The sequence below is a fragment of the Homarus americanus genome, unplaced genomic scaffold (assembly GCF_018991925.1).
Source record: "Homarus americanus isolate GMGI-L3 unplaced genomic scaffold, GMGI_Hamer_2.0 scaffold20465, whole genome shotgun sequence".
NCBI lineage: Eukaryota > Metazoa > Arthropoda > Malacostraca > Decapoda > Nephropidae > Homarus > Homarus americanus.
This window is the reverse complement of record NW_024756914.1, coordinates 3,865,300-3,883,064: the sequence shown is the minus strand read 5'-3', so window position 1 is coordinate 3,883,064 and position 17,765 is coordinate 3,865,300. Positions and strand designations below refer to the sequence as shown.

The window sequence follows — 17,765 nt, the reverse complement described above, 5'->3', positions numbered from 1 at the left end:
TAGTATTCTTAAATTTATTATCCCTACAATACCGCATTCCCGCTATTATTGAAGCACGTTCGTCTCGCGGTTCCTCTGCACGTTTACCGCGTCCGGCCGCCCTCTCCCCCGTAATTGTCCGCGAGTGTGAGGGTTTACTTACTGCACTTTCGTTATAACTCGCCCTTCGTAAATATTACAATTAAACAAATTAACATCATTAAAACAATCAAGCTACAAGCATAACACATTACAAACTACTCAATACAATAACGATGCACATCTTCTACGAGTTCACGGACGTGTCTCGAGAACCGTCTTCGTCCCGTGTTAACGAGTATCTTCGTCCCGTCTCGACGGGTGTCTTCGTCCCGTGGTCCCGGGTGTCTTCGTCCCGTGGTCGCGGGTGTCTTCGTCCCGTCTTGACGGGTGTCTTCGTCCGGATGAACTCCAAAAGGCTATTAAACACCAGCTGTAAATTCTGTCTCCAATGATGTATCAAATGAATCACACAACTGAAACAAAAAAAACAATGTCCAAATATTTTAAATAATACTTTTGCAAATTGTAGTAAATCCCTTCAAAACTTCAACTATAATATCTCTCTTCATTCCTTGTATACCTACACACACAAGCTCATAAAAAAACATATCCACTACTGTATAATATGGACACAAAGTAGTACCTTAAGCTGTGAATTATTATATTGCTCTATTAATTATGTATACTAAAGTATTACACAACATGTATTAATCCTATGTAATATTTCCATTTATTATGCACCATGTTATGTATATGAATTATCATATTTACATTTTATGTATTCGGCTTGTGAATGCTGGCATCTGTACGTGCCAGCGCGCAGTGATACGGGTTGTGGAGACCGCCGTTCCTTATGGTGCGAAAGCGAGTTTCTTTGTCCATCTGTATATATCTCCCATACGAGAATAAGAACCTATTTTCAAGATAACAAGTGTTTGCGTATACCCTCGGTAGTGTAGAACATTTTGGGGGTATCAAAGACAAACATAGAACTACAATAATGTACTGTATTACCCCACAGTAATATCGCTCGGAAACGACGTCTGCGACCGAACGATCGTTAATCTCTCGTCTCCCTTTCAAACTTTCACTTCCTACAGACACAAAATAAGACACACCTCATAAACATTCCATATAATCAAACAATCGCTCATATAAACTTCACAAACACATTACAAACCAGATTTATAAAATATTGTCTTAAAACATACCCCCCAAGGCTGAAGTGGTGTCCTTTGCCAGGTTCTCTCATCACTGATACACACAAAATTATGTTTCAAACTTGCATCACATGACTCGGACCCATAACTGAAAAGAACACACTGCTGTTAAAAAGTATAACACTGTTAGCCATGCAAATTGAAGCCTATCCCTTGGCAACTTTCACTAAAGTATCAATGTGCATTCTCTGTATACCTGCACGGAGGGAGAGATCGAAGGTGGAGGGAGGGGAGGGAAGGGTGACAGGTGGAACATGGAGGGAGGGAAACAGAGGTGGTAGGTGCAAGAGAGGGAGGGGTGATAGGTAGAGGGAAGCAGAGATCCAAGGTACAAGGACAGAAAGAGGAAAGGGTGGAAGGGAGGGAGGGAGAGGTGATATGTGAGAGGGAGGGGTGGTACGTGGAGGGAAGGAGGGAGGGAGGAAGAAGGTGGTGGAAGGTGGAGGGAGATCAGGTGTCTACTAGCCACACAAAACAAAATTCCATCATCTTTCAAAGTTTCACAGATATACAATTTGAACAATTACAGGTATGGTACATTAATTCCCCATTTATTAAGACAGAATAACAAAATTAAAAGTCTTCAATAATATGTACAGTATTTACTATTAGGAAATATAAAGATGATAACTGCCACTGGCGATCAGGCTGACTAGTTTATTTAACCAACTAAGATCAGGATGATTATTAGGCAGAGACCTTAACCACCCTCCACATTTTTCCCTCGTATTTCGTCGATTCGCGTGGGTCGACCCGGAAATCCGACAAAATCCAAAAATTCGCACTCCCTGCGTGACTTGATAAATATCTGGATTAATCCACTTAAATATACTAACTTAATTATAAAAACAATTCATCTCTGACAATATTCATTACACAATTAGTAGGTATAATCTGTAATACAGTATTTGGTATTTGATCGCTAACATGAAATATGAAAGATACATAAACAATTCAGTTATTGGAGTGGACTATTTACTGGAATGTGTTCTTAAAACTTTAATTATTTACCTATTATATGGTACATCATTCATTTATGCTAACATTCCTGTCAAAATAACAATATTTGGAACATGAACTCAATTCATATCAAATTCTAGGTTTATTGGTAAAATTCCCTGGGTTTTCCAGACCAGTAGATATCCTGGAGAGGTAATTAATAGGTGACTAACAATAAAATAATTTGAAATACTCGACGTCACCGGCGTTACCTACCCTCGGCCGAGCTCCGTACAAATTACGACTGCCGTCGCCTCGGTTTCGTGTCTTTTAAGGGAACGAGTTCTCTGGGGACGAAAATAGATGAAGCAGGAGCCCTGCTGGTTGACAAACTGGAGCAAGTTGAGAAAGAGATCCTTGCTAAGACTGAGGAAGTAGCTAATAGAATGGAGGTGGTTGCTAAGAGGAGTTATGCCGACGTATTAGGAGGGCCACGGGGGAGGGCGGATAAATAAGGGGCAGCAAAGTTTTTAATTGAATTTAAAAAACTGATGGAAGAAGAAAATTATCTTCCACAGCAAGTGTTCAATGTTGACGAAACTGGGCTGTTCTGGAAAAAGATGCCCAAAAGAACATTCATCACCAAGGATGAAGCCTCTTTACCTGGGCATAAACACATGAAAGACCGTCTCACTCTATTGCTTGGTGCCAATGCTTCAGGGGATTTCCGACTGAAGCCTATGCTTGTCTACCACTCTGAAAACCCCAGGGTGTTCAAGCAACAGAAAGTGGTAAGAACAATGCTTGGAGTTTATTGGAAGTCCAACCGTAAGGCATGGGTGACAAGACAGTTCTTTAATGAATGGGCTGTTGATGTGTTTTGCCCCTCTGTCAAGAGCTACCTAACCACCAATAAACTTCCTTTAAAGGCTCTTCTCCTCATGGATAATGCTCCTGGTCATGACCCTGACCTTGCCAGAAATTTGGAGTATCAATTTGACTTTGTGAAAGTGTTGTTTTTGCCTCCAAACACTACATCACTCATACAGCCAATGGACCAGAATGTGATCAGCAACTTCAAGAAGTTGTACATGAAGAAAATGTTTAGGAGGTGTCATCAGGCAACTTCCATTGATCCTGAACTAACACTGAAACAGTTCTGGAAGACACAATTCAACATCCTGGAGGCTGTAAAATTGATTGTGTCATCATGGCAAGAAGTCTCCAATAGAACCCTCAATTCTTCATGGAAAGCACTGTGGCCATCAGTAGTCCATGATTTTGAGGGATTTGAGGATGACACAGAGTTGGACCAGGAGATTGTGTCCATTGGTCAGTCATTGGGTCTTGAAGTGGAGGAGAAGGATGTGGAAGAGCTTGTGATGTCTCATGAGGAGGAACTTACTCCTAATGACTTGAAGGAACTGGATGAGATGTTACGGGTAGAGGCTGACAGTGGTGAGGAGGAAATTGAAAGTGATGACCATATGTCAGCTAAACAGTTGAAAGATGTGATTTACCACTGGGAGAAGTTCAGGGAACTGGCTTCAAAGCACCCAGAAGTGGAAAAAACTGAACTAACTTTGTATCATGTTGAGGACTCAGTGGTCTCCTTCTTTAAACATAAGTTAATGGTGAGGAGGACAGATGCCCCACAGACCACAATTGACACTTTCTTCAGTAAAAGGCAGAGGGAACAAGATGCTAGCCCTCAGCCTTCCACTTCAAGAAGGAGAGAGGATGTTCATGGAGAATCTGTCAGTCCAGAGGTTCCTGACATTTTCATGGAAGGTGACTCACCTTCCAAGAAGCAGTAAAATGCTTCTCCTCCACCTCCACTTCCTTCTCTTCTCCCTTCTCCTCCTGCACCTCCCACTTCAAATGCACATCATCACCATCATCCAGGAGCCTTCTACATACACACCTCAAAGTAAGTAAATTTTTCCGCCATTTTTGTTGAAGTTAGGAAATTTTCGGTGAGCTGGAACCAATTACCCAAAAACCCATTGAAACAATGGTTTCGGTTAACGAACGACCTTCTGGAACGGATTGAGTTCGTTAACCGAGGGGCCACTGTATAGTATATATCAGGTGCCTCAAAGTGAGCTCAGGTTTTCAACTGGCTCAGCCATGTTAATATTGTTATTATTATCCACTCTGTACCTTTGTTTTTCTGGCTAAATAAACTGTTTCAATTCAATTCTTGTCGTCGGGATGACGCGTCAGCTGCCGAGTCTGCTGCAGATTCCAATTTCTAAAGCAAGTGTAAATGGGTTGCTAGTGATGTGAAGATAATGGAAAGCTTAATGCAAAAGATTTAATACTCAAACTAATATTTTTTGGGTCGTTTATGTAGGTGTGGGATTGTCAAGTGAGGATGGCAGTGTGGCGTCTGCTGCCGAGTCTTGTGTTCCCGAGATGGTGCATCAGCCTGTTGTTCCCGAGTCTAGTGTTCATTGGTGCTTAGTTAGTAAGAAAATGAACTGGTTAAGTCGAGTTTAGACACTTTTTTCGGCCTCCAGAACTTAACCCTATTTACCCCATTGCTTGCATGTAATTTATATCGTGATTTAGTATATAGCAAACACAGTTGGACCCTAGCTCGCAATATATCCTGACCCTACCGTACAATTTTTTTTTAAGTAGCACAATTGTTAAATATCATAAGCAAGGTAGGTGGTATGGTTTATAAATGCTGGGAAAGGATGTACGTACAAGGAATTGGCAGTTTGCTTCAATGTTACATTGAGAATGTACAAAAGAAATAAGATAAATAATTATCATAATAAAATACATAACGGGGAATAAACTTTCTACGCGTGTAAAGAGGAGCGAGGGATCTCCGCTGTTCTGCGCCACCTCCCGTGTCTAGTGAAGCAACGCCATTGACAAATTTCATCCAACAACCAAATTCAAAAACTAGTATTTTTGTTATAACTAATTAATATTTATTGCAATTATTTTTATTTATTCCACACATTTACTGATACTGTTGATATTATTTTAAGAAAACTATGGCCACAGGAGGAAAATACACACACAACTTTTTTCCTATATACTCCCTGCTGATGTGCGGATGTGGCCGTGCGTCTTATATGCCGTAAGATACGGTAAGTCGATGAAAAATAAATGCGAAGACTTGATCCAGAGCAAATGACCGTCGGGACTCCTTACGCCGGATCCGGCCGGGATGACGGGATGGCCGACTACGAGCCGAGATGAGAAAAAGGACGCGGGGCTATCCGATATTGCCATAATGAACACAATACGGTATATATAGTCCCGGTTACCGACATTTCACACAAACCGTAATAAATCCCCCTCGGCTAATATGAATACCCATTAATCGCCGTCGATTACTTTATGCGACGACGTAACACCTCGTCGGCGGTAGAGAGTGGGGTTTTTCGTAAACGACGTATCTCCAATTAGAGAGTGAAAATCAACATTAATATTTATTAAAGAGTTTTACTCTCTATTGCCGACTGTTAAATTACACTCTTGATCGACGTCTTGTAAGTACGGGTATAAAACTATTATTACGGTACGTGTATATCGCTTCCAATAATATAGTTATCACGTACAGGAGCTACTCTACTTTTGAACTTTCAGAGATACGAATAAACCTGCACATGAATATACTGTTAAAGGCTGGTAAGTTATACTGTAATATGCTGGGGTATATTATAGATGTACAGTACCGTATCTAGTTTATCAACGCGAGTAACGTTGCATTCGCAAATGAGCCTCGTCGGTACGGGAGCTCCCGTACTGCCTTACGGTACCGTAATCGTCGTGTACAACATTTTAAGACGTTCTGGGAAAGTTATTTCGTTTTAGAAAAGTATCTTGGCTTTTGTAATGGAAGTACATGGGAAAATTTATCTGATTTACTAAAGGTTTTTCAGGAACAGAACTGTACAGCCTTCCTAATATTCAAAGTACCAGAACAATATAAAATAAAATAACACACAGTACTGTACTTCAGGTCCGGTTAACGTCGGGCTTCGGTTAACTCCGTGTCCGGTTCCCGTCGGGTCCAAGGGTTCGGGTCCACTTTAGGCAGTGATGGAGACAGCGCCTGAAAATATTACTTAGGATAAAGTACAGCAGTTACTATGTAAAATTAAATGTACAAAGTTGTCTTCTTCAAAACTACTTAAATTAAAGTTTAATTAACTGAAGTGACATACACAGTACTGTACAGTAGATGAAGGTATAAAAAGTAGTACAGTACAGTATTTGTAAAGTATTATAATTAATAAACAATGAAGTTATGCTTTAAAAACTAAGCTAAAAGTTATTATTATACTTTAAAGAAAAACAAAATAAATCCACATTCAAAATGTTTTATGGCATGTAAAACGTGAATCCGTGACTTTTTTGAGATGTCGCATACCACCGACAAGATGGGACGCGACTTTAGACACACACAAACATTTACATAAATGCACACTTTATGTTAATACTGTACAAGTGCACATAAACAATTAATAGACTCAGCTTGTACACCTAATGACAACAACACGATGTGAACTAACAGAAAGTAAGTCTCGCCTCCTACGGGTCGGCGGTGTTTCACCGGTTGCCACCGACGCCGTCATATACGAGCTTGGACAGTCTGTATAGTCGAGTTTGAACTTGCCATAGTGACATGCGTTGTGAGTCCTTGAAGCTTCTTCCTGGAAATGTGACCAATAGCTATAAAATACACAACACTGTAAAAATACTATATTATAGGCAAGGCTTATTTGATCAGTATCCAGCAAAATAACCACTGGTTATTTGACCGGGATCTAAAATCAAAATAAACACATTTGGCCACAGAAAATTCTACAATTAAACAGTAATGCAATGACTAGTTTAATGCCCACAATCATCCTGACTAGACTCCCATTAAAATCATACACTGTACAATCCCTGCAGGTCCCGGTCAAATAATCTATGGTTATTTGGCCTGGAATCTGGGTCAAATAACAACTTCCTATACAGTAAAATAAAAGGTACTTATTTGTTTTATACCACATGGAGAAATTAGGTTCATCAGCATTATCATCATTTTGGTCATGCAGTGAGGTTAGGTTAGATTGAAATTATGTTGTTTCAATATACAATATTGTGTTTTAAACAATTCTGACCTTCGGAAAAATAGGTACGTGACCAAAACGATAATTTTGCCGTTTTCTTTTCTTTCGTATTTTTGTCTAATAAATAGATATGACCTTTATTTCCTTCAACACTACCAACAACAATGAATCTTCCAAAGTAAGTTAAACTTTGACCAGAGTTGAAACAAATTTTAAAACCCTACCTAACCTTTTGTAATGTACACGCAAAAACTGATTCGGTATACGGTACCTGGTTTCGTACATAACCAATAGTATTTACATTTCCTGGACATGACCAACACGGGATGAAGCTACACCGATACCGACGGATTCGTATCGTGCTACCGGGGATTTACGATTTAAATCTCTTTCACTTGAATTTCACATAATCTGCTGTGACCAATCAGAGGACAGTTTAAATCTATTGGGAGATTTACGCCTACGCAAACAATATTACCCGCTGGCGAAACATCGAAACATTCAAAACACAAAAAAAATAACACAATAATGAGATAACTTTGTCTTTTATCATTAGTTAAATAACATAAGCTTTGGATTGTGTCGCTACTATCCATTTCCGCCATATTGCGAGATCTAAATGTTTCGGTAGTTTATAACTTTTGGGGGCTCTATGCCCCAAAGTAAAATAATACCTAAGCTTTTTTATGTTATTTTAAAATTTTCTGGGTTAGGAAAAAGTTAGGTCAAAATTGTTCTATTTCATTCATATTTTCCACATATATTATAGTACAGTACTGTATTTCAAAACAGGCATCAACTTTTCATTGTAATTATAAGTACTTTTTATTTTTTTTCTCTCTATCTATGATCATTAATCACCTGTAGTGGGCAGGGCATGAGGGTTGAGGGAAATTGAGGGGAAAACACGGGAAAACTGATCACACTACACTAAAATGACGTCTCCGTGCTTTGTGTGTATGCGAATAATTACTTATTTACCGTAAATACCCCTCCCCGAACATATGCCGATTCACCGCGTCCTGTTTCTTTATAACCCGTCCTCCGAGTCCGAGTGTCCTCTCCCATCCACAAAAAAGGCAACGTAAAATTACGACACGTCACTTCGACAGAGTTACTTTCGTTGGAACTAAATATCAAAATAAATACTTTGTTTAATATGGCAGGTCCATCCCCTGGGTAGGAAGTTAGGTAAGGTTAGGTAGGTCTCTTTCGTTGGTTATAATAGGTCAGATTATACAGCCTTACCTTCGACCCTCACAATACATACTACAATAAGAACACCTGTACAAAATATGAACAGAATCAAACAACTCCTCTCGGTAACTCTCCATAACGGCTCATTTATGACGGAAATGAAGGTCAGAATCGTCTGAAACACAAAATACACCAGGAAAACCTATTTTGGGTATTTCAATTGTTGCCACTAAACTAACATCGATTATTTTATAATTACAATCAATAGTTTTGACAATTCTAAGACACTTCTTCAATGGGATTTCTGGCGCAAATAATATTTAAGCCACAAATTTCACGTTTTATTGTGTTTGTTCGTTTATGGCGTTAAATTACGTTAGGTTAGACAAGGTTAGGTTAGCTTCGGCATTTTTTCCGATGGCTTTTCATGTTTTGAACATTTTCACCTTAAACTTTATAGCAAATCTCTAAATTCTGAGATAACAAAGGGATGGGCTTTATCTCAAACTATTGACTTGCGCCAGAAATGAAGGTCAACTATGATTTCGTATAGTAGCCACAAAGTGAAAATTTACCACCACATCCGCCAGACAACCCAACATAATAGACTAAATTAACCATTAATTACACTAAGTTCCACCCTAATAATATACCATCAACTACTCACTATTATTAAGTTATTTATATGATATAATATTATCAATATATGTCTTACCAATGCCTCAGGCGGTTATTTTTCGGGCTGTCGGGTAGTCGTACACTTTAACCTTCCTCCATCTTGGTTCTCTGTCTAGTGGGTGCCTCTGCTGGTGACGGATCCCAGAATCACCAGACAAGAAACTCTCCCCTGTACCCCGTGATGAAGGTTTAGTAGCGCTGTTAACTCCTAGATGGCGTTCACCTCCATATATAAATTTTTATTATCATTTTACTTTTTTACGTTGAAAAAATAAAACTGCCATTTGAATAATCATTTATTACCATCTAAATAAAACTATATTACCATGTAATAGAGTCTGTGAAAAAAATAATAATTTTGGTGTAAAATAACTGAAGAAAGTAGGGAATTCGGGAATTTAACAAGAAAATGTAACTTCGTTCTTGGGCACTAAAGAAAATTATAGGACTTGGGGGAACTAAAGACAATTTTAGATCTATTACATAACTGCAAACTTTGAAGTATTCTCACTATCTCCATTACCAATACTGTACGTTAGCAAAGCCTATATGTTGGTGGTACCTAGAGCACTTAATTACTGCCTGGTTTACTTAAAGGGCGTGAAGCTTATATTTAGATTGTGAGTGTGTTAAGTTGAAATGATTTTATTGTTTCTTTTCTCTTACCAATACTTGTCATGATGTTGTCAAATAAAGCCGTCGATAATAATCTATAGCTTTCTTGAAAGGATAAAGGCCGTTGCTTACACTGTTAAAGAGGCCAATGAATTCTATAGTGCATTTAGGAATTCATAAACGGAACCCAGCCAGACATTTATTGAATACGTTTATTTAAATGACCTTATTGAGTGAACATTACCTACAGATTCAGATGTCCATTTGTGTGAAATAATTAATAAACGTAGAGAAGCTTCCAACTTACATAATTATTTTTTCTTCATAATCTTTCAAATAAAAGTCAATTGTGATCCGGCTATTGAAGTATTGATAAATATAGTATGACGGAATTTTACGGCTTTCTACCGGCGGCCTGAAATAGACACCACCGCCCGACTCTCTGTAAAGCCGCTCATGGTTGTTACTCCCGTTTGACCCCCGGTAAAAAACACATTTATGCATCTTGTAGTGGAATTCTCCCCTACAAACGCTGTTTGTCGCTGCCTAGCCGACCCCACAAATTCCCAAGTGTATGCCTCGTGGTCTAGGTCAACCAGCACCGCCATAGCCTACACCACGGAGCGGGGGTCAACTGCTAAGCCACGCCTACCCCCGCTATTTAAGACCTGACCTCGTGGTGATCTCCCTCTCTTTCTCTACCTACAGCCGCAGCCAGCAACCCCTCCTCTGCCGCTGCCTGGCGGTCCTCTCTCCCGCTGGCGAGCATGGCGACCCACAAGCTGTCCTTCTCTGAGCGTCCTCACCAACCAGCTCTCTCTACATCACGCTTGTAACCATGCTGCCTTCCCAGCACCAAGCTGCATTGTACATCCAATACAACATGTATATAGAGAGCACATTGTGAGTTTCCTTTCTCCATTCCATCCTGAGTGTGAACCAAACATCTCATACCCCACAATGGTGACTCCCGGAGATTCGCACTCACACAGGATGGAGGAGAAACTGATCACGCTCCCAGTCTTCAAGCAACATGGAAGACTGGCTTATCCACCCAGAAGCAGCTCTCATCGGCTCTACACCGCAGGTTAGACACCCTAGAGCAGCTCTGCTACTCTAAGCAGACACCAGCTCCTCTTCCTGCCCCAAGCACCACGTCCTACTGACCCCAGCACACCCGTCCTGCCTCAGACGCCGACCCCGGCCCAGCAGTAACCCCTGCCGCCCCTGATGCGGCCTCTGTTCCTGAGTGCGGACCCACACACCCCTCTTTTCTCCCTCAGGTACTCCCTGCTAATGTCCTGCACCCTGCTGCTGTCGTGGACCCAGCTGCTGTCACGAGCCCTCATCCGCTGCTGCTGACACAGCCCCTGCTCCTGACCCAGGTCCACACACCCCAGCAGGCGCATCTGTCGACTCTGTACCTGCCGTGAGGGAAGCACAACATTCATCGCCTCCACACACCCTTATTCTCCCTCTCTACTCCCACAGATATTGTGTATCTAGACAGTTGTCCCCAGCGACCGGCTCATCCACGCCATCGCCGTTGTCTCACATGAGGCACGCACCGCCCGTTCTGCCTCACATGTGCTATGCAACTCTGCAGACAACAAGTCTCCTACACAGCCTGGAGGGAAGGGGGAGTACTGTAGTGGAATTCTCCCCTACAAACGCTGTTTGTCGCTGCCTAGCCGACCCCACAAATTCCCAAGTGTATGCCTCGTGGTCTAGGTCAACCAGCGCCGCCATAGTCTACACCACGGAGCGGGGGTCAACTGCTAAGCCACGCCTACCCCCGCTATTTAAGACCTGACCTCGTGGTGATCTCCCTCTCTTTCTCTACCTACAGCCGCAGCCAGCAACACCTCCTCTGCCGCTGCCTGGCGGCCCTCGCTCCTCCGCCTGCCTGGCGGTCCTCTCTCCCGCTGGCGAGCATGGCGACCCACAAGCTGTCCTTCTCTGAGCGTCCTCACCAACCAGCTCTCTCTACATCACGCTTGTAACCATGCTGCCTTCCCAGCACCAAGCTGCATTGTACATCCAATACAACATGTATATAGAGAGCACATTGTGAGTTTCCTTTCTCCATTCCATCCTGAGTGAACACCAAACATCTCATACCCCACAATCTCTATAGTGAAAAGTTAAAAAAGTGATACATAGAAAAACAGTAAAATTAGCAATAGCAAGGCGATAGCCCAGACATAGTCAAGTTTTATAGCAAAAACAAAACAATGAAATCTCTTAAACACTTGTGATACAGTGGTTAGCCTAGTTACGACATTCCCGCCAAAATCCAAAGCTCCCCCCACCCCCCCTCTCCCTGGTCGTCCTTAAATACTCTGAAGGCTGTGGCAGAAGGTTAGTTCTGATCATAACTACAGATAGAGTGGACCTACTTGACCCAAGGATGTACATCTCATTATATTTTAGTTGCTGTTATCACTTCACGTAAGTTTATTTCACGTTTTATATGGTTTATAATTAGTGTTGTAGAGGAATTATTTTTGTTATAATTTTATTTAAGACTAAATCATTTCTAAAATATCTTGTCATTTTTTGTAGAATTTTGTTTTAAATATCCATAAAGTTGCATAAATTAGTATAAATAAAGCAGAACTGTGGTCTTATTCATGACTGTTGTTTCAGGCAGGTTGGTTCCTGGCCCAAGACATGATGGATGATACCAAGGCTTCCTCTACCACCAGACCAAGGTGAGCACTACTTCTGCTCCTCTTATGACATAGACAAATTTATTTATTAATTTTTGGCGTTAACTGAACACGTTGCTAGAGTCATTGTTGTTTTTGTAAGTTGAAGAGTACAATAGATGCTTATCTAACAAAGAAAAAAAATGTAGGTTTGTGAAATGTTTACAGTTAGGTTAGGTTGGTTACTGTCGCCAATCATGGTAGCCACACAAACTGTGCAATTGATATTGAGCAGATAACTGTATTTAACCTCGTATCTGTTTTATTCCAGAACCCTACACGAGGCAACTACTGGTCCTGTTTAAATGGTTGGAAGAAGTTTAGCTCTCCGTCAAAGCTGGGGATCATTAACTTGTCCATCTGTCGTGTGGTCAACCAAGGACGTACCCAGCTGGAGTGGGGGGGGGGGGGTGATTTGGAGAAAGTGCAACTAAATTTTGTATAAAAGTTAATCTTAAAAATGTTTATTTAGAAGAAAACTATAAATAACATGCCTTATTTCTAAATCCTTGTCTACTGGGTTAATTTGTTACCTTGGCAAACCATGGCTTCAGTGTAACCATGCGGTTTTTGGATAGTTTAGCCATTTTAATGGTCTAGTCTTGTCCTTTCCCCTTAAAGCCACTTGAATACAAAGTACACGTACCAGGCAAGGTAATTTAAAGTCACTTGCGTCCTCTAACTTGAAACGACAACTGTTCTCTAAGGAACATGCGAGGGCAACTAAAGAGTTTCTTTCCTAGTTAGAATATCCTTAATCATTTAAAGAAGCCTTCCAACCATCTAGCTTAACACACTCGGTAGCCTTATAAGTGATCAGAGAACTGTACAGCTTTCCATCCATTGGGATCTTCTCACCTGAGTCTGTTTTAACCCTTCACAAATAAAATCTAAATCCTTGAGCAAAGCTTGCATTAACAAATCATAATTGGTCATCTGCCACTTAAGCAATTAATACATTAAAATGCTTTGCCAGCGATTGAGGATAATGGGCCGGGTATCGTTACACCAGTTGGCTTCCTTAACCACTTGGTCAAACCTGCACAAGTAAACATCCATATGTTCCTGTAGTTTTTCAAAACCTAGAAACCCAGATGTCGGAATTGGTACTGGTGGAGATGCGCTCCTTGATACAGCCTCTTAAACTCCAGCTATAGTTCTGCTTCTGTTCTTGTCTTTGAATGGCATGTACTTTCTCGTCCCATACTCAGAGTTTTCTACAGACTGTTTCCTTCACTTTAACCATCAAAATATACCGACATCTTTAATTTCAAGGTATAAATAAGAGTCCTCGAGTCTGTGTTTGGGTGCCACAAATTGTAGTGGAAGACCCACTTGGAGAATACATGAGGTTGGCACAATTTTGGATTTGTGAGGCCAGGTTTGAGAATTGTACAGAATACAACGGTCACTGGAAGCCCAGATGCGAGTATTGAACAGGGCCGCCGAAAACCCAGATAAGTTACATAATACAATAAAGCAACAGGAAGCCTAGATGTGGGAGTACCATACAGTGCAGAATCCAAGAGGGCTACTGGGAGCCATGTGAGTATTACAGTACAGGATACAACAGGGCCACTGGGAGCCCAGATAGGAATCTATTATGCAGTAAAGAATACAACATAGTTGCTAGGAGCAAGGATACGAGTATTATACAGTACAGTATAGAATACAACGGCACACTACCAGAGTATGATACCTTAGCCTTTTCACTTTATATTGATCACAATTATCTACAGTTGTCCTACTAGGCTGGTTGTACTTTACACTGAGCAGAAACGGTAGACCCCCAGCCTACTTGCTGGTGCTTATTATAATATACCTCATCTGACGCCCTAGTCCCACCCAGAGATGCCTGGGAGGTTCTAGAACGTTTTTCTCTGATCGAGACTTACAATAAGTGAATAAAAAAAAATGATGCATCTATTTTAGAATAATCTTGCATGAGTAATACATCAACATATACAACAAAATTTCCCCAAAATAACTGTAGCTTGGGACAGAAAATCAAAATATTTTTTTTACATACAATTTAATACCAAATTATGCCTCGGCATTACTATACAATATTGGACAACTGCTAGTAAGCAATGATGCATCCCATTCTGAATACATCTTGTCAAATATGATCTAAAGTTGTCAAATAACTAAGCTTAGTTCTTAACAAAAGGATGAAAAATAAACAAAATACACAATGGTATTGGACAACTGCTAGTGAGCAATGGTCCATATCTAATTCTCTGAATATCTTGTCAAATGTGATCTAAAATTATCAAATTTGTATTCTTAGTAGATTCCCAAATGCCAAAAAATTTAACTGCTTATATTAGACAATCATTACAAGATACAATATCCGAAAAATATTGTATGTGCAAAATAAACTAGCAAATATATAATGGTATTGAACAGCTGCTAGTGAGCAATGATGAATATCTTACATAATAATATCTCCGTTAGCTGGAATCCCTCTTAACTGGAACTCTGCAATAGCCCGACTTATAAATTTCTCAGAAAATCGTTCCCAAAGCCAGAATTTTCAGGAAGATTTTGGCTTTGGAGCCAATTTTCGAGGGGCACATTTTCGGGAAAATTTTACCAGTACAGGTAGTTCTGCTATAACGCGATAATTGTGTTCTTGTAAAATATCGTGTTATAGAAAATCGCGTAATAGAAATAACAGGGCTTATGGAGAAAATAGGGTTAGGTGCAGATTACTCGAAATCGAAAAAATTTAGTAATTAGCCTAACACAAAGGATAGCACAGTCTAAATAAATGTTACATTCATATCTAATAATGAAATCATACAGTAAATGTAACACTTTACTTGATGGGGGAGAAGGGTGATTTTGAGGTTGATAAAATCGAGCTTCTCTTCAAGTGTTATATCCTTTCTTTTACGATCATCACCGGGAATTCTATCACCAGAACGCTTCTTGTTGATATTCTTCTTTACTATATTCACAGTTAATACAGTGGGGTATGCTATAACGAACGGATTCTACTACGAATATTCCTATAACGAACGGTTTTACCTATAAAATTGAGAATGCTATAACGAACGAAACTCCTACAACGAACATTATTTAATTTTTTTTTTTTTCTAATTTATTGTTTTTTTATTACAAATATTAATGATATTCTTTATTTCAGGGGTTTAGATGCATCTTTATGCACTTTTTTACAATTTTTACAATTTTATATTATATTTTTCAGTGTTAAGTGGTTGTATTTGGGGGCCTGGAACGGATTAATCCTATAACGAACGAATGCTATGAACAAGGTTCTAGAACCAATTAGATTCGTTATAGCATACCCCACTGTACCACAAAATTGGAGAAATAGTAAGCAAAAATCGCGTTATAGCAAACAAGCGTTCGCGTTATACAAATATCGTTCTAATTCATAAATCGCGTTAGAGCAAATTAGCGTTATCAAAACCGCAGCGTTATAGCAGAAATCACTGTACTTGGAAAATTCCGAGGATGGAGGATTCCCCCCCCCCCCTCCGAGTTTGAGAGATGAAACTCTGGCACATTTTCCCAAAAATTTCAAGAAAATTTTTCCGGTACTCAGAAAATTCTAGGGATGGGGATATTTTTCTGGATTCAAGAGATGATGTACTGTAATGCTCAATTTCTGGAACTTCCGAGAAAATTTTTATGTTACCCAGAAAATTCCGGGGATTTTTTTTCCCCACCCCAGCTTTGAGTCGTTGTATCGTTACCTGGAAATGTCTCATTCCGGAAGTGCTCTGCACCAATTGTTCCAGCTAATGGAGATATCACTGTACTTTGAATATCTTGTGAAATATGATCTAAAGTTATCAATGATCTATATTCTTTGTACATTGACAAATGCCAACAAAATGATGAAACTACATAAACTGGTTATATTAGACAAACAAGGCAAGGGTAAATGGGAGTTGTGAGACGAGAGTAAAAGTGTGATATAACAAGGATAAAGGGTATTTTGAGAGGAGGGTAAGTGGGTGTACTGATACTCGGTAAAAGGTTGTTTTGAAGCAAGGGTTAAGTTTGAAGGGTGGATGTAAAATTTTGGCATTTAAAAAAAAGTTTGATGGGTGGGAGTTTGGAGTAAATAGGGGAGTTTAGAGAGTTGGATGTAGAACTGGTGGTGTGAAGGTTTGGGTTAAAATTTGAGGTTTTGGGCATTTATTAATATATAACAAAGAATATGTGCATATTTGCAGGAAATGAATAGTTATAGTGAAAGAGTTAACAATTAAACTACACTTTAAAGGCTTCCCTCCTGGGTTAATCCACTTCAAAACTAGGGGTGGGCTAGCTGCTACACACATCACACTCTAAGTTTTCTATTAGCACTCTTAAGACAATAGTGTGAAATTAAGATCTGACGCACTGTGACCTGAAAATATTGCCGACTAAACACCAGCAGTCACTGATGGGTTGGCCACCCTGCCTGTAAGCTGGCCATCCTTGCTCTATGGGCTTATCAGTTATTAAAAAAAAAAAAAAAAAAAAAATTTTGTTGACCTCATAACGCAAGTCTTCAGCTGACTGACTAAGCCTACTCCCTTACAGTCAACATCTCCCACAGAATTAAAACTAGGGTTTGAGGTGATGTGTAAATATAATGAGAGCGAGAGAGAGAGAGACGTATATAACGGCATATAAGTCGACCTTTGAAGCCAAATTTTTAGTGTCCAAAGTTAGGGGGAGGACTTATACTATGGGTATTATATGATGACCTCTAAAATCTTGACCGTGAGTGAGAGTATTTTGTATTACAACCTTCAAATTTACCTTTAATATAATTCCTCTATTTCTATTATGGATGAAATAAAGTTTTTCTCAGTACTGTAGTTTTATTTAAACACCTTTTGTTATTGATGGCTGTGTGTGGGCTGTGGTGGAATGAGCAGGAAATCAACTGAGTTCAGTGTTTTTGTGATTGTTGAGTCAGTCACTCATGATGTTGTATGTGATGTCATGTATAGAGTGGCTTGTTTGACTGTTCACCTGTTTATGTATGTGTTTTGATGGTTGACTTGGTCCTTCACAACACTTGACAGCTGCTGGAGTTGGGGAGTCGACTTATATGGTAGGTATACCTCTATGACCATATACAGCTCCTCCTCGACTTATGACGGGGTTAGGGACCCAAATCCAGGTTGTAAGTCGAAAATGCTTAAATAATACATAGAAAATCTAAAATGGGTCTCTTTTTCTTTTCAGCACCACAAAACTCTCACTTTTAAGCTTGCCAGCCATTTTAAAGTGAATTACAAACGAAAATTTTGTCAGTACACAGTGCA

General features: G+C 39.8%; 1 long non-coding RNA gene across 1 annotated transcript; it reads right to left on the bottom strand.

The window, feature by feature from the left end:
- Positions 1-1,245: 1,245 nt before the first annotated feature.
- LOC121857256 lies at positions 1,246-9,348 on the bottom strand. Its single transcript, XR_006087146.1, has 4 exons — positions 9,180-9,348; positions 6,722-6,862; positions 6,164-6,261; positions 1,246-1,329 (listed from the first exon to the last, which is right to left on the bottom strand). It is a non-coding gene; the product is annotated as an uncharacterized LOC121857256 (long non-coding RNA).
- Positions 9,349-17,765: the final 8,417 nt, after the last annotated feature.